This window comes from Arvicola amphibius, chromosome 15 (assembly GCF_903992535.2).
Source record: "Arvicola amphibius chromosome 15, mArvAmp1.2, whole genome shotgun sequence".
Classification (NCBI taxonomy): Eukaryota; Metazoa; Chordata; class Mammalia; order Rodentia; family Cricetidae; genus Arvicola; species Arvicola amphibius.
This window is the reverse complement of record NC_052061.1, coordinates 27,449,937-27,464,608: the sequence shown is the minus strand read 5'-3', so window position 1 is coordinate 27,464,608 and position 14,672 is coordinate 27,449,937.

Below are 14,672 nucleotides of genomic sequence, written 5' to 3'. Positions count from 1 at the left end.
TGGCTGGCTTGCTTTCATTCCTAGGTGGCAGAGGAAAGGTCAGCTCCTCACACCTGTACCTGGAAAAAGGCTGCCGCAGGCGTGGCCTGATCTGCCAGACACGGCTCTTGATACAACAGGGTTAAAGTTCAGTTCAGTTCAGTAGCCCTGCGAACAGGCCCAGCAGGCAACACATGATATTAACACAGTCTTTGAAGAGAGAGGATGACCCTGAGGCCAGGGAGAGGGTGAGATGAACTAAGGTTAAGACCACAGGGGGGTGGCTCATAGTTGTTGGGAGTGAAGCGGAATCATGGGAGATGGAGGCAGAAAAGAAAGTAGGAACCAGCACTGAGGCCTTCCAGAGTCAAGGCATTTGCACTTTGCAAACTAAATCCCCCATGACCCTGAGTCCTGGAGACGAAAGCCACAGAGGCACTGCTTTCCCACAGCTGAACCTCTGAATGGACTCAAAGATGAAGTGCAGGTGGCCCTTGAAGAATTCTCCTCCAGGCCTTTCCCGGCTTCTTCTGGCTGCTGGCAATCTCCGGTGTTCCTTGGCTTGTGCACATCCCACCACAACTCCACCTTCACCTTCTGGCCCATGATGCTGCCTCTCTGGGTCCAAGTCCTTTTTCAATGAGGCAGATCACATCCTGCTGCTTCAGTCGTCTGGGCAGGAGTGGGCTTAGGGCCATCTTCTATGGCTGCCCTCCTTAAGGATGGAAAGGCTCTGAGGAGTCAGACTGGGGAATATGTGACCTCTCTTCAATGGCTGGCCTCCAAAAGACTGGAAGTCCCTGAGGAACCTTGTAAGTTGCAAGCCCCTTTTCCATGGATGATCTCCCCAAGGATGGACAGGCCCTTAGGAACCAGGATGAAGAAGCTGTGTTCTCTTCCATGGCTGACCTCTTTCAGGTATAGAAAGTCCCTGGGGAGTTAGACTGGGGAAGATTTGATTCCTCTTCCATGGTTGGCTTTCCCAGGGTTGAAGAGCCAGGCAGGGAATCTGTACCCACTTCTTTCATTGCTGGCTCTGAATGGCTGGACAGGCCCTGGTGAATCAGGCTGGGAAAGTTGTGCCCCCTCTTTCACAGCAGGCATTCCCTGGTCCAAAGATTTTCTGGGGTGCCATGCCACGGAAGCTGTGCCCCCTTACCTATTGAAGGCCTGGGGCCCTTCTTCCACAAATGGCTTCCCTGTGGCCTGCCAGCCAAAGGGAAACTGCACAGCCCCACCCACAACTAGCCTGACCAGGGCCTGCCACGCTGGAGATGCTGTGCCTTGTCTTCCAAGGCTGACCTTCCATGGGCTGGACAGGGCCTGTGAAGCCAGTATTGGGATACTGAAACTCCTCTTCCAAAGCTAGCCTCCCCAAGGCTGGATAGCCTTTGGCAGCCAGGCTGGGGGAGATACATCCTCCTCTTTAATGCCTGGCCTTCACAGGACTGGACAGGCTCCTAAGAGCAAAGTTGGCAAAACTGCATTCTACTCTTCCACAGAAAATCTCTGCAGGGTAGTCAGCAGGTCTCTGACTCTCTGAGGAGTCAGGTCAGGGAGAGGCATCACCCTATTCCACTCCTGGACTTGACTGGAAATAAGAAGCCCTGGGAAGCCATGCTAAAAAGCTGGATCTCTTTTCCATGACTGGCCTCTGCAGGGTGGCACAGGCTTTGGGGAGGCAGGCTGGGGAAGCTGTGTCCCCTTCTTTTATGACTGGCTTCTACAGAGGCAGACAGGAATAGGGATTCAAGCCAGGGAAGCTGTACCTTTCTTTTCCATGGCTGGTCTAGATAATGCCTGATGGCCTGGAGAGCTAGGTTAGGGAAGTTGTGACCCCCTTTTCCAGGGTTCCATCCCCAGGGACAGACAGGCCCTCAGAGCCAGGGTGGAGAACCTGTGTCCCCTTATTCCATGGCAGGCTTCTACGGGGCTGGAGACAAATGGTGAGCTAAGCTGGGGAAGATACACTCCCCTCTTTCATGGCTGGTCTTGCCTGGTCCTGTCATGCCTTTGGGTGCCAGGCCATGGAAGCTGCACTTACTCATTCATGGTAGACTTGGAGTCCCTCTTCCCTGACTGTCCTCCCAGTGGCCTACCAGCCAGGGAAAGTAGTGCCTCCCCTTCTACTGCTAGCCTTTCCTGGACTATCCATACCCTGGGGACCCAGGCCATCGAAGCTATGCCTGGCCTGTTCCCCCTATTCCACAACTGGATTTCCCAGAGTCTTCCAGTCCAGTGAAGCTGTGTCCCCTCTTCCACAGCTAGCCTCTCCAGAGCCTGCATGCCAGAAGAAGCTTTGCCACCTCTACAAAGTTCAGTGTCCCCTCTGCTGGCTATTCCTTTGGATGCTAGGCCATGCAAGCTACATTCTCCCTTTTCCACAGTTGGCATCCACAACTCCAGAGAGGCCTTATGTGCCAGGTGGAGTGCTGAGCACCCCTCTTCTACTGTTAGCTTTGGCAGGTCCAGACAGGCCCTGGGTAGACAGGAAGGGCATGATGTGCTCCTCTCTTCCATTGCTGGTCTCCCCAGGTACAACAGAAATGGAGAGTCAGTCCAGGGAAGCTGCAACCCCTCTTCCAGAGAGAGACTTCACAAGTACCTGACAGGAGCAGGGGAGTAAGGCCAGGGCAGCTGCTCTTTCCTCTTCCCCTTTTTACCTCCCCTGGTCTACAGAGAGGAAAGTGGAGCCAGGCAGGGAATCTGTGCCCCTTTTTCCACGGCTGTTATTCACATGTCTGGACAGGTCCTGGGGGACCAGACTAGGGAAGCTGTCTCTTCCACAGCAGGCCTTACCTGATCTGGCCCTGCCCTGGGGTACCAGGCTATGGAAGCTGTGCCCCCACAAACATGTCTGGCCTGGGGCCCCCTCTTTCATGACTGGCCTCCCCATGGCCTGAAAGTCAAGGGAAGCTGTGCCCCCTCTTTCACACATAGACTTCTCAGTGTTTTCCAGGCAGGGGAAGTTGCACCACTTCTTCCAAGGCTGCCCTCTCCAGTGACTGCCAGGCTGTGCCACCTCTTCCATAGCTAACCTCACCAGGGCCTGGGAAGCTGTGCCCACTACTCCAAGATTGGCCTTCCCTGGGCTGGACTGGCTCTAGGGAGCCTGTCTCCCATGGCTGGCCTCCATAGGGTCAGACACACTTTGGGGAGATAGTATGGGGAAGCTGCAACAGCTCTTCCATGCCTGGCTTCTATGGTACCTGAACTGACCTGGTGAGTCTGGTGAAGCTGTGCTCCACCCTTCTACAGATGGACTCCACAGGGTCCAAAAGGCCCTGGCAGATTGAGGAAGCTACTACCCACTCTTTCACTGCTGGTCTCAGCAGGGTTGGAAGAGCCAGGCTTCAGAATTTATGACCCTCTCTTCCACATCTGGCCTCCTCATGGTCAGACAGGTCCTAGGTTATCATGTCTGGTAAGCTGTGCCCACTACCACAGTTGGCATCCCCTAGGCAGGCCATGTCCTGGGGTGCAAGGCCTTGGAATCCACACCCCCATTTCCATGGTTGGCATAAATGCACTCTTCCACGACTGCCCTCACAGGGCCTTCAAGCACATGGAAGCTGTGCCTCCTTTTCCATACCTAGCTTTCTCAGGGTTTGACACAACAGGAAAGGTGCACCCCCCCTTTCATGACTTACATCTCCAAGACAGGACAGACCTTGGGGAGCCAGGTTAAAAAAATGGTGACCTGTCTTCCACAGGTTGAAGGTTCTCAAGAGGACCAACCATGCCCTGAGGTGCCAGGTCATGTGAGTTGCACTTCCCTCTTTGAAGAGAATGGCCTCCTGATGGGCCAGTTATGCCTTGGAGAACGAGGCTGGGGAAGTTATGTCGCTTTTTTGTGGTTGGCCTCCCCAAGGTTGGCAGTTCCCTGGGGAGATGAACTAGGAAATCTTCATCCCCTTCTTCCATGGCTGACTTCCTCATGATAGGACAGGCACTTGGTAGCCTGACTAGGATGACTGAGTCCCCTCTTCCATGGCAAGCCTCTGCAGGATAAGACAACTCTGGGGACTCAGGATGGGGAAGCTGCACTCCTTCTTCCCCCACTGGTCTCCCCAGTGTCAGCCATGTCTTGGCAAGACAGCCTGAGGAAATTGTACATTTCTTTCACAGCTGGCCTAGGCATAACTGGACAGGCCTTGGAGAGTCAGGTTGGGCATGCTCCCTGCCTCTTTGAATGGTCTCTGGGGGGAGCTAAACAGGCCATGTAGAGCCAGCTCAGGTAAGCTGCAACTGTCTCTTCCACAGCTGGCCTAAGCAGGGCTAGACAGGCCCTGGAGAGAGTCAAGATATGGATGCTGTACTCCCTGTTTCTTTGAATGATCTCTGGAGCACCAGACTGGCTGTATAGAGCCAGCCCAGGTAAGCTGCACCACTTTCTTCCACAGTGGCCTTCTCATGGCTGGAAAATAGCCTTAGGAGACAGGCTGGGGAAGGTGTTGCTCCCAATTTCTTGACTAGTCTCTTCAATTCTGGACATTCTCTGGCAATACTAGGTGGTAATGCTGTGTACTTTCTTCTACAGGGCCAGACAGACCCTGGGAGCCACTCTGGGGAAGCTGTGCCCATCTTCCATGGCTAGATTATGCAGGGTTGGAAAATCACTGAGGAGCAATGACAGCAAATATGTGCCCCTTCTTACATGGATGACCACTACAGGATAGGACAGGCCCTGGAGTGCCAGGCCAGGGAAACTATCCTCTTATCCAGGGCTGGCCTTCCCTGGGTTATCGATGCCCAGGAATTCTAGGTCATAGATATTGTGCTCCTCTTCCATGGCTGGCCTGTACCCTCTCTTCCACAACTGTTCCTTCTTTCCAATGATGGCCTCCCAAGGACCAGTCATGTACTAGAGATCCAGATGGGGGAAACTGCACCTTTGCATTCCAGGGCTAGCCTGCCAAAAGCTGTTCATGCACTCTGGAGCTAGGCCATGGAAGCTGTGCTCCCTCTTCCATGGCTGTCCTCCCCAAGGCTGTCCATACCCTGGGGAGACAGTCTGTGGAAGTTGTGCACCCCTGTTCCACAGCTGGTTTACGCAGGGCCAGTCAGGACTTGAGGAATCAGTCCAAAGAATCTGCATACCACCTCCCCCATGGTGGTCCTCCAGAGTGTCTGATAGACCCACAGGAGCTAGGCAGAGGAAGCCGAGTCCTAAGGAAACAAAAGATGAACCTCTTTTCCAAAGCAATGTATCTTAAACACAAATTCTAAAGTCAAGATACCTTTATAATATACATGCTGGTTCATCTTAACAGCCCATACAATAAAATGTCTCTCTGTACTTACTTTCATTCACAGTCAAGAAATTCAAATAAAACACAATAATATACATAATCCAGAATCTTTGTGTATATTCCATCTTTATGTGGCTTTTCTTACTCTATGACTTTCTAATATTTATTTTATTATCTTTACTCCTTTACTCTGTCTGTTTAAAGACATTGTTTTATTTTTAATAAACCATTTATTTCATTTTATGACTTTCTATTTCTTCTCTCTCCAAAGACTGTACATTTATTCAACACTGTGACCCATTTAGAGGTCTTTTTTTCATGGTTTATTTTCTTTTATTAAAAATTTCCATCTCCTCTCCTCCTACTCCCTCATCCCTCCCCTCCCCTCCACACATACCCCCACTCCCTCCCTCTCCAGGCCAAGGAGCCATCAGGGTTCCCTACTCTATATTAAGTCCAAGGTCCTCCCAACTCCCCCCAGGTCCAGGAAGGTGATCAACCAAGCTGAAAAGGCCCACACAGAGCCCATCCACTCTGTAGAATCCAAGCCCATCACCATTGTCCTTGGCTTCTCAGTCAGTCTCCACCATCGGCCGCATTCAGAGAGTCTGGTTTGGTCGCATGTTCCATCAGTCCCATTCCAACTGGAGTTGGTGATCTCCCATTAGTTCTGTCCTCATGGTCCTGACTTTCTTTCTCATGTTCTCCCTCCTTCTGCTCCTCATCAGGACCTTGGGAGCTCAGTCCGGTGCTCCAATGTGGGGCTCAGTCATTTTCTTCATCCATCGCTAGGTGGAGGTTCTATGGTGATCTGCAAGAAATTCATCAGTATGGCTATAGGATCTGGCCTTTTCAGGCTCCTTCTCCTCAGCTGCCCAAGGAACTAGCTGGGGGCATCTCCCTGGAAACCTGGGAACCCCTCTAGAGTTAACTCTCTTGACAACCCTCAGATGGCTCCCTTAATTAAGATATATGCTTCCCTGCTCCCAAATCCACCCTTCCTATATCCCAAGCATCCCATTCCCCAGAGCTCTCCTCATTCTCCCCTTCACGCTTTTCTCTCCCCATCTTCCCTTGGCCCCATCCCACCCTACCGCCAAGGTCCCAATTTTTGCCCTGCGATCTTATCTACTTTCAATATCCAGGAGGATTACTATATGTTTTTCTTTGGGTTCACCTTCTTATTATCTTCTCAAGGATCCCGAATTATAGGCTTGATGTACTTTAATTATGGCTAGAAATCGATTATGAGTGAGTACATCCCATGTTCATCTTTTTGGGTCTGGGTTACCTCACTCAGAATAGTGTTTTCTATTTCCATCCATTTGCCTGCAAAATTCAAGATGTCATTGTTTTTTACAGCTGAGTAGTATTCTAACATGTATATATTCCACAGTTTCTTCATCCATTCTTCCACTGAAGGGCATCTAGGTTGTTTCCAGGATCTGGCTATTACAAATAATGCTGCTATGAACATAGTTGAACAAATGCTTTTGTAGTATGATTGGGCATCTCTTGGGTAGATTCACAAGAGAGGAATTGCTGGGTCCTGGGGTAGGTTGATCCCGAATTTCCTGAGAAACCACGACACTGCTTTCCAAAGCGGTTGCACAAGTGTGCATTCCCACCAGCAATGGATGAGTGTACCCCTTACCCCACAACCTCTCCAGCAAAGGTTATTATTGGTGTTTTGGATTTCAGCAAATCTGACAGGTGTAAGATGATATCTCAAAGTTGTTTTGATTTGCATTTCCCTGATAGCTAAGGAGGATGAGCATGACCTTAAGTGCCTTTTGGCCATTTGAACTTCTGTTGACAATTCTCTGTTCAGTTCAGCTCCCCATTTTAATTGGTTAATTAGCATTTTAAAGTCTAGTCTCTTGAGTTCCTTATATATTTTGGAGATCAGACCTTTGTCAGTTGCAAGGTTGGTGAAGATCTTTTCCCAGTCAGTAAGCTACCTTTGTTTCTTAATGACAGTGTCCTTTTCTTTACAGAAGCTTCTCAGCTTCAGGAGGTCCCACTTATTCAATGTTGGCCTTAATGTCTGTGCAGCTGGGGTTATGCGCACGAAACGGTTCCCTGTGCCCATTTGTTGTAGAGTACTTCCCACTTTCTCCTCTATCAAGCTTAGTGTGTTCAGATTAATATTGAGGTCTTTAATCCATTTGGACTTGAGTTTTGTGCATGGTGATAGACACGGATCTACTTTCATTCTTCTACAGGTTGACATCCAGTTATGCCAGCACCATTTGTTGAAGATGCTTTCTTTCTTCCATTGTGTGCTTTTAGCTCCTTTATCAAAAATCAGATGTTCGTAGGTTTGTGGTTTAAGATCCGGGTCTTCTATATGATTCCATTGGTCAACTTCTCTGTTTTTATGCCAATACCAAGCTGTTTTCAATACTGTAGCTCTGTAATAGAGTTTGAAGTCAGGGATGGTAATGCCTCCAGAAATACCCTTATTGTATAAGATTTTTTTGGCTATCCTGGGTTTCTTGCTTTTCCACACAAAGTTGATTTTTGTCCTCTCAAGATCTGTGAAGAATTTTGATGGGACCTTGATGGGGATTGCATTGAATCTATAGATTGCTTTTGGTAGAATTGCCATTTTTACTATGTTGATCTTCCCAATCCACAAGCAAGGGAGATCCTTCCATTTTCTGGTATCCTCTTCAATTTCTTTCTTCAAAGTCTTAAATTTCTTGTCAAATAGATCCTTCACTTCCTTGGTTAGAATTACCCCAAGATATTTTATGCTATTTGTGGCTATGATGAATGGTTATACTTCTCCGATTTCCCTCTGTGCTTCTTTATCCTTTGTGTATAGGAGGGCAACTGATTTTTTGGAGTTGATCTTGTATCCTGCTACATTACTGAAGGAGTTTATCAGCTGTAGAAGTTCTTTGGTGGAGTGTTTGCAAATAACAAAAGTTTAACTTCTTCCTTTTTAATTTGAATCCCCTTGATCCTTTTATGTTGTCTTATTGCTACTGCTAGAACTTCAAGCACTATATTGAAGAGATAAGGAGAGAGTGGACAGCCTTGTCGTGTTCCTAAATATAGTGGGATTGCCTTGAGTTTCTCTCTGATTAATTTGATGTTAGCTGTTGGCTTGCTGTAAATAGCCTTTATTATATTTATGAATGGCCCTTGTATCCCCAATCTCTCCAAGACCTTTATCATAAAGGGGTGTTGAATTTTGTCAAATGCTTTTTCAGCATCAAATATGATGATCATATGTGTTTTTCCTTGGGTTTATTTATATGGTGGATTACATTGGTAGATTTTCATATGTTGAATCAGCTCTGTATCTCTGGGATTGAAACCATCTGGTCCTGGGCTCTTTCTCGTAGGGGAGTTTTTGAAAACAATTTCTTATTCTTTGCAACTACTAGGATTATTTAGATTGTTCACCTGTTCCTGGTTTAAATTTTGTATGTGGTACTTATCTAAAAAAATGTCCATTTCTTTTACATTTTCCAATTTTGTGGCATACAGTCTTTTATTAGTAAGATCTAATGATTCTCTGCATTTCCTCTGTGTCTGTGGTTATGTTCCCCTTTTTATATCTGATCTTATTAATTTGCTTGTTCTCTCTTTGCTGTTTGATTCATTTGGCTAGGGATTTGTCAATCTTGTTGATTTTCTCCAAGAAGAAGCTTTTTGTTTCATTGATTCTTTGGATTGTTTTCTGTGTTTCTATTTTGTTGATTTCTGCCCTCAGTTTGATTATTTCCAGTCTTCTACTCCTCCTAAGTGAGTCTGCTTCTTTTTTTTCCAGAGCTTTCAGGTATGCTGTTAAGTCTCCAGTGAGTGCTTTCTCCATTTTCTTTAAGTGGGCACTTAGTGCTACAAATGTTTCTCTTAGCAATACTTTCATTGTGTCCCATAGGTTTGAGTATGCTGTGCCTTTATTTCATTAAATTGAAAAAAGACTTTAATTTCTTTCTTTATTCCTTCCTTGACCCAGGTGTGGGTCAGTAGTTGACTGTTCACTTTCCATGTGTTTGTGGGCTTTCTGGGGGTAGCATTGTTGTTGAATTCTAATTTTAATCCATGGTGATCCGATAAGACACAGGTGGTTACTAATATTTTTTCGTAACTGTGGAAGTTTGCTTTGTAATGGAGTATTTTGTCAATTTTCGAAAGGTTCGATGAGCCACAGAGAAGAAAGTATATTCTTTCCTATTTGTGTGGACTGTTCTATAGATATCTGTTAAGTCCATTTGTTTCATTACCTCCATTAATCTTTTAATTCTCTGTTAGTTTTCTGTCTGATTGACCTGTCCATTGGTGGGAGAGGAGTGTTGACATCTCCTACTATTAATGTGTGTGGTTTGATAGCTGCCTTGAGTTCTAGTAATGTTTCTTTTACATAAGTGGGTGCTTTTATATTAGGGGCATAGATATTCAGGATTGAGACTTCATTCTGATGGATTTTTCCTGTTATGAGTATGAAGTGTCCCTTTCCATCTCTTCTGATTGATTTTAGTTTGAAGTCAACTTTGTTAGAAATTAGTATGGCCACACCGGCTTGTTTCTTAGGTCCATTTGCTTGATAAACCTTTTCCCAACTCTGAGTAGGTGTCTGTCTTTGTGGTTGAGGTGTGTTTCTTGTAAACAGCAAGTTGGATCCTGTTTTAGTATCCAATCTCTTAGCCTGTGCCTTTTTATAGGTGAATTGAGTCCATTGATATTAAGTGATATTAATGACCAGTGGTTGTTAACTTCGGTTATTTTTTTGGAGTAGAGTTTGTGTGTTTCCCTTCTTCTAGTTGTGCTGGTGAAGGGTCGCTAAATGCCTGTTTTATTGTGGGTGTTGTTGGACTCCTTGGTTTGTGATTTTCCTTCTATTACTTTCTGCAAGGCTTGATTTGTGGCTACATATTGTTTAAATCTGTTTTTGTCCTGGAATATCCTGTTTTCTCCATCGATGGTGAATGCAAGCTTTGCTGGGTATAGTAGTCTAGGCTTGGATACATTTTCCCTTAGTGTCTTTAGCACAGCTATCCGAGCTCTTCTGGCTTTCATGGTTTCCATTGAGAAGTCAGGTGTAATTCTGATAGCTTTCCCTTTATATGTTACTTGACCTTTTTCCTTTGCAGCTGTTAATATCTGTTCTTTATTCTATATGTTTTGTGTTTTGATTATTATATGGCGTGTGGATGCTTTCTTTTGATCCAGTCTATTTGGTGTTCTGTTGGCTTCTTGTAGCTTCATAGGAATATCCTTCTTTAGGTTGTGGAAATTTTCTTCTATAACTTTGTTTAATATATTTTGTGGGTCTTTGAGTTGTAATTCTTCTCCTTCTTCTACCCGCATTATTCTTGGGTTTGTTCTCTTCATGGTGTCCCAGATTTCCTGGATGTTTTTTGTTACAAATTTGTTGGATTTGTTTTGTTCTTTAATCTGTGAGTTTATTTCCTCTATAGTATCTTCAGAGTCTGAGATTCTTTCTTCTATCTCTTGTATTCTGTTGGTAATACTTGTCTCTGTAGTTTCTGTTCTTTTACTCAGAATTTCAATTTCTAGTCTTTCTTCGATTTGTGTTTTCTTTTTTTTTCTCTTTCTTTTTTTTTTCTTTCTCTTGGTTTATTTTTTTTTTTACTTTTTCTTTTTCTTTTTTTTCTCATGGTTTATTTTTTTTATATTTAAAAATTTCCATCACCTTCCCTCCTCCTCCCCCCTCCCTCCCCTCCTTCTCCACCTTCCCTCCCCTCCCCTCCACCCATACCTCCCCTCCCTCCCTCTCAAGGCCAAGGAGCCATCAGGGTTCCCCACTCTATGCTAAGACCAAGGTCCTCCCAACTCCCCCCAGGTCCAGGAAGGTGATCGACCAAGCTGAGAAGGCTCCCACAGAGCCCGTCCATGAAGAACAATCAGAGCCCAGCGCCAATGTCCTTGGCTTCTCAGTCAGCCCCTGCTGTTGGCCACATTCAGAGAGACGGGTTTGGTCGCATGATCCATCAGTCCCATTCCAACTGGAGTTGGTGATCTCCCTTTGTTCTGTCCCACCGTCTCCATGAGTGAACGCACCCCTCACGTTCCTGACTTTCTCCCTCATGTTCTCGCTCCTTCTGCTCCTCATCAGGACCTTGAGCTCAGTCCAGTGCTCCAATGTGGGGCTCAGTCACCTTCCCCATCTGTCGCCAGCTGGAGGTTCCCTCACGGTCCTGACTTTCTTTCTCATGTTCTCTCTCCTTCTGCTCCTCCTCAGGACCTTGGGAGCTCAGTCCGGTTCTCCAAAGTGGGGCTCTGTCATTTTCTTCATCTATCGTCAGGTGGAGGTTCTATGGTGATATGCAAGAAATTCATCAGTATGGCTATAGGAACTGGCCTTTTCAGGCTCCCTCTCCTCAGCTGCCCAAGGAACTAACAGGGGGCGTCTCCCTGGAAACCTGGGAACCCCTCTAGGGTCAAGTCTCTTGACAACCCTCAGGTAGCTCCTTAAATTAAGATATATGCTTCCCTGTTCCCAAATACACCCTTCCTATATCCCAAGTATCCCATTACTCCGAGCTCCCCCCATTCTCCCCTTCACATTTTTCTCTCCCCATCTTCCATTGGCCCAGTCTCGCCCAACCCTCAAGTTCCCAATTTTGCCTGGCGATCGTGTCTACTTCCAATATCCAGGAGGATTACTATATCATTTTTGGGAGTTCACCTTCTTATTATCTTCTCAACGACCCCAAATTTATAGGCTTGATGTCCTTTAATTATGGCTAGAAACCGATTATGAGTGAGTACATCCCATGTTCATCTTTTTGGGTCTGGGTTACCTCACTCAGTGTTTTCTATTTCCATCCATTTGCCTGCAAAATTCAAGATGTCATTGTTTTTACCGCTGAGTAGTATTCTAGCATGTATATATTCCACAGTTTCTTCATCCATTATTCCACTGAAGGGCATCTAGGTTGTTTCCAGGATCTGGCTATTACAAATAATGCTGCTATGAACATAGATGAGCATATGCTTTTGTTGTATGCTTGGGCATCTCTTGGATAGATTCCCAATAGTGGAATTGCTGGGTCCTGGGGTAGGTTGATCCCGAATTTCCTGAGAAACTGCCACACTGCTTTCCAAAGTAGTTGCACAAGTGTGCATTCCCACCAGCAATGGATGAGTGTACCCCTTACCCCACAACCTCTCCAGCAAAGGTTATTATTGGTGTTTTGGATTTTAGCCAATCTGACAGGTGTAAGATGATATCTCAAAGTTGTTTTGATTTGCATTTCCCTGATAGCTAGGGAGGTTGAGCATGACCTCAAGTGTCTTTTGGCCATTTGAACTTCTTCTGTTGAGAATTCTCTGTTCAGTTCAGCGCCCCATTTTTTAATTGGGTTAATTGACATTTTACCGTCTAGTCTCTTGAGTTCCTTATATATTTTAGAGATCAGACCTTTGTCAGTTGCAGGGTTGGTGAAGATCTTTTCCCAGTCAGTAGGCTTCCTTTGTGCCTTAGTGACAATGTCCTTTGCTTTACAGAAGCTACTCAACTTCAGGAGGTCCCATTTATTCAATGTTGGCCTTAATGTCTGTGCAGCTGGGGTTATGCGCACGAAACGGTTCCCTGTGCCCATTTGTTGTAGAGTACTTCCCACTTTCTCCTCTATCAAGCTCAATGTGTTCAGATTAATATTGAGGTCTTTAATCCATTTGGACTTGAGTTTTGTGCATGGTGATAGACAGGGATCTACTTTCATTCTTCTAAAGGTTGACATCCAGTTTTGCCAGCATCATTTGTTGAAGATGCTTTCTTTCTTCCATTGTGGGCTTTTAGCTCCTTTATCAAAAATCAGGTGTTCGTAGGTTTGTGGTTTAAGATCCGGGTCTTCTATACGATTCCATTGGTCAACTTCTATGTTTTTATACCAATACCAAGCTGTTTTCAATACTGTAGCTTTGTAATAGAGTTTGAAGTCAGGGATGGTAATGCCTCCAGAAGTACCTTTATTATATAAGATTTTTTTGGCTATCCTGGTTTCTTGTTTTTCCATATAAAGTTGATTATTGTCCTCTCAATCTCTGTGAAGAGTTTTAATGGGACCTTGATTGGGATTGCATTGAATCTATAGATTGCTTTTGGTAGAATTGCCATTTTTACTATGTTGATCCTCCCAATCCACGAGCAGGGGAGATCCTTCCATTTTCTGGTATCCTCTTCAATTTCTTTCTTCAAAGACTTAAAGTTCTTGTCAAATAAATCCTTCACTTCCTTGGTTAGAGATACTCCCAGATATCTTATGCTATTTGTGGCTATTGTGAAAGGTGATTCTTCTCTGATTTCCCTCTCTGCTTCCTTATCCTTTGTGTATAGGAGGGCGACTAATTTTTTGGAGTTGATCTTGTAACCTGCCACGTTTACTGAAGGAGTTTATCAGCTGTAGGAGTTCTTTAGTGGAGTTTTTGGGGTCGCTTATGTATACTATCATATCATCTGCAAATAATGAAAGTTTAACTTCTTCCTTTCCAAATTGAATCCCCTTGATTCCCTTATGTTGTCTTATTGCTATTGCTAGAACTTCAAGCACTATATTGAAGAGATAAGGAGAGAGTGGACAGCCTTGTCGTGTTCCTGAATTTAGTGGGATAGCCTTGAGTTTCTCTCCATTTAATTTGATGTTAGCTGTCGGCTTGCTGTAAATAGCTTTTATTATATTTAGGAATGACCCTTGTATCCCTAATCTCTCCAAAACTTTTATCATAAAAGGGTGCTGAATTTTGTTAAATGCTTTTTCAGCATCTAATGAGATGACCATATGGTTTTTTTCCTTCAGTTTATTTATATGATGGATTACATTGATAGATTTTCATATGTTGAACCAGCCCTGCATCTCTGGGATGAAGCCTACTTGATCGTAATGGATAATTTTTCTAATGTGTTCTTGGATTCGGTTTGCCAGTATTTTATTGAGAATTTTTGCGTCAATGTTCATGAGTGAGATTGGCCTGTAATTCTCTTTCTTGGTTGAGTCTTTGTGTGGTTTAGGTATCAGGGTAACTGTAGCTTCATGGAAGGAATTTGGCAGTGACTCTTGTGTTTCTATATTATGAAATACCTTAAGGAGTATAGGTATTAGATCTTCTTGGAAGTTCTGGTAGAATTCTGCATTGAAACCATCAGGTCCTGGGCTCTTTTTGGTAGGGAGGTTTCTGATAACAGTTTCCAATTCTTCGCGACTAACAGATGATTTAGAGCATTTACCTGGTCCTGGTTTAACTTTGGTATATGGTATTTATCTAAAAAACTGTCCATTTCTTTTACATTTTCCAATTTTGTGGCATACAGGCTTTTGTAGTAAAATCTAATGATTCTCTGAATTTCCTCTGTGTCTGTGCTTATGTCCTCCTTTTCATTTCTGATCTTAATAATTTGCGTGTTCTCCCTCTGCCGTTTGATTAGTTTGGCTAAGGGTTTGTCAATCTTGTTGATTTTCT